The sequence below is a fragment of the Triticum urartu genome, chromosome 3A (genome assembly GCF_056163025.1).
Source record: "Triticum urartu cultivar PI428250 chromosome 3A, HENAU_Tu73, whole genome shotgun sequence".
NCBI lineage: Eukaryota > Viridiplantae > Streptophyta > Magnoliopsida > Poales > Poaceae > Triticum > Triticum urartu.
The window spans coordinates 218,460,714-218,463,923 of record NC_141875.1 but is presented as its reverse complement, the minus strand read 5'-3'; the positions used below and the strand labels follow the sequence as shown (position 1 = coordinate 218,463,923).

General features: G+C 59.5%; 1 pseudogene across 1 annotated transcript; it reads right to left on the bottom strand.

Annotated features, from left to right (window-relative positions):
• Nucleotides 1-525: 525 nt before the first annotated feature.
• On the bottom strand, nt 526-2,532 carry LOC125548299 (phosphatidylinositol 4-kinase gamma 1 pseudogene; annotated as a pseudogene). Its single transcript, XR_015618612.1, has 2 exons — nt 2,047-2,532; nt 526-1,943 (listed from the first exon to the last, which is right to left on the bottom strand). The product of XR_015618612.1 is annotated as a phosphatidylinositol 4-kinase gamma 1 pseudogene (transcript).
• Between the last annotated feature and the right edge of the window lie 678 nt (nt 2,533-3,210).

Sequence of the window (3,210 nt, the reverse complement as noted above, 5' to 3'; positions counted from 1 at the left end):
CAGGCGCCGCCAGGCCCCCAACCGTGCCACCGTAGCCGTTGTAAGATCTGGACGATAACCGAGATCCACGGCCACCACCTCCGCCCGCATCTGGCAGAGAGAAGCGGGCACACCGGATGCCCGCGCGATTCGCCGGAGCCGAGCTCGGCCGCCGCATCATCGCAACGCGGTGCCAGCGCACGGATCAAAGCAAGGAGCCGCCGCCAACGTCGTAACGAAGGTATGACAGTGTGAGGGGCAAAAACCGCCCCGCCGCTCTCTCAGCCTCTGCACCAACATAGAAACCTAAATCCGCCTCCGTGAGGATTTGAACCGAGACGTTGGGTTTGTACATCCACTCCTTCAACCAATTGAGCCAGGCTCACTCCCAACGTTGACCTTCTTGAGAAGGGGACGTTTGTCGTCCAATGCATTGTGTTGGCATCGCTACAACGTTTGGTGTCAGCTCCTTCGGAAGATGGTTCCAGAGCTGCATGCTCTCCGTAGCATGTCACGGCACAAGCTCACGTACACGTACGGCCTCGACCAATGTACGCACACACACATATAGGAGTAACACGCAAGGCTTCTCTCTTTGGTTAAATCACCACGACACACGTATGCATACATGTACACCCTGCGTGCAGAACGTACGTACGTTTCATCACGGTCGTCGGCGTTAATTCAGCGCAACGCCAGCCCCGCGCTTCTTGTCCTCGAACGCCGGCGGCAGCAGCTGCTCAAACTTCTCCATGAACGCCGCCCACTCCTCGCCACCCAGCTCCCCGAACGACACGCGCTTCGGCGACTGGGTGTCGATGGAGTCCACGGCCTTCTTGCAGAGGGCCTCGAGCGCGCTCAGCCCCTCCTCCGCCGACGAGAACTCGCGGGTCATCATGTCGCCGATGTCAGCCAGGCAGAGCCCCGCCGCGGCCGCGCGCTGGAGGAAGACGGTGCACAGCGTGAGGATCCGGATGGCCGGTTCCGTCAGGGACGGCAGCTCTTCCCGGAGCATCTCGGCGTCCTTGAAAGGGTCCAGCGACGCGATGTAGTCGAGCTCGGTGCCGGAGAATGGTCGCGACGACTGCGGCCAGTGCAGCCACTCGAAGTACGGGTCGTCGAGCTCCTCAGGGAGGCAGAGGCCGTGGTCGATCGGCACGAGCTCCAGCGGCGCCGCCGACGTGCTGCCATCCGCGGCGCAGTCGCTGGTGGGCGGATTCTTGACGAGGATGTTGCCGGCGTGGCGGTCGATATTGAGGAGGCGCACGTCCAGGATTCCTACGCGGTGCACGGAGGTCACGGAGAACCTAGACGGGCCGAGCTCGCCGGCGTCGTAGTGGTGCGCCACGAAGCGCTGGATGGACGCCACGGTTGTCTCCATCTCGGGGCGGGATATCTTGATCAGCGCCGTCGGCGCGACGCTGGCGAACCCGTCGTGGTCGAGGAGGTACGCGGCCACCTCCCGGAGCACGGCCTTGCTCTCGTAGCCGCCTCCGACGTTGGTCGATGGAGAAGACGTCGCGTCGTCTAGCGGCTTGATCACCGCCACGTGCTCGCCGGAGCGGCCGTCCTTGAGCAGCAAAGCCCCGCCGAGGCCGCTCTGCGCTGGCACAAGCCGCGTCCCTGAGGCGATGGCGCCCGCGGCCTCCGCGATGAGCTCGTGCACGCCGCGGGCGTGGCGACCCGCGACGATCTCCACGCGGGGCATCTTCTTGTCGTCGTGGGCGTCGTCAGAGGCGGGTTCGGTCACGGTGGTGAAGCACGGGGAGGAGAGACACCGGCGCTGCGGTGACAGTGCATTCCGTTCCTGATTGTCGCGTTCGAGCAGCGACCGGTCGAGCTGGGTGACGGAGTGCGGACGGTAGTGCCGGCCGCGGACGGCGGGCGGCTTGAGGTCGTGGCAGTGGCCGACCGCAATCGCCATCAGGTGATGGTGGTGGCAGTAGCCCGTGGCAAACGGCCGGCTACTCACAGATTCGATCCATGCATGAAACCAACTTCCTCAGATCACATAAGGTGGCATGTGCACTGTAAATTAAATCAATGGCGACCGGAGACACGACGTACCTCAGTTTGTGTTTCTGGCTTGTTACAACATGTCAATCGAGAGCTAGCTAGCTACTACATCCAGGTCGAGTCAGTAGCAGCCGTCGCGGCCGGGAAGGGACGACAGTGACGACGGCTCGGCGGCGACGGCGGGTGCAGACGAAGGCATTGGCAGTGCGGAATTGATTTGATACTCTTTTTCTCCACGATCAGGGTAGAAGAGCCGTACCGAATGGATCGATCAAGGCAGCGTGCAGAGGGAGAAGGGGCGTGTGCTGCGCTTCCCCCGCCGGCCGGCCGGCCACCACCGCCCACACCGTCGCTCGCCGCCGCCTTCTCCCGGCCCGATCTTTGATTGCTACCTCAAAGTGTTAGTTGTACACGAATCTACGCAGCTTTAGTTAATCCTTGTTCCTTCCCCTTCCTTTCTAATCTTCCCCTTCCCTCCGCTGCGTCTGGGGAAAGGAAAGGAAAGAGAAGGAGCTCTATTTTTGCAACCCCGGGGAAGCCATGGCGATGTATATAGATCGACCATCGTGCTGTTGCGTTTCTGTTTCGGCCATGGCTAAATTTGGCGCTGGCTTGCCCTGCCTGGCCCGTACGAACTACCCAAGCCACGGACGCGCCGGCTGCACAACCGTTGTGAGGATTGGAACTTGGAAGGTCGACGTCGCGAGTCGAGCGGCGGCGGGAGCCGGAAAGCCTGTGGTATGCCGGATCTTGTGGAAAGTTCTACAAGTTCTGAAGTATACTCCACTAATCTTCTTCTGTTTTTTTTTTGACTAGCACTAATCTTCTTCTGTTACCATTTTAACCGGCTAATCGAAGGTTGATTCTAATAGTCGGGCATGTCTAACTTCCGGGCACCCGCTGGGCTCTACAAGAAACTTTCAACGAAAAATTGCATCCGTTTTTTTTGAAAGATCCAGTATATTACTGGCTTTTCATTGATAAGCAGAAAGCACTGTGGAAATACAAAGGGTGGGGTGAGGGTCCTAGGACCAGTTAGTTTACAACACGGTAAACCCCGGAAGGACTTGTGCTTTAAATTTTCATGGTGGATCCCAAAAAGTCTCTCCAGATGAATTGCTCCCGCTTGCCGCCAAAGCTCGATGGAGTGCTCAATGGCCTTGATGATGTCTTGCGCTGAAGGTGTCTTTCCCTTGAACACACATCGGTTTCTCT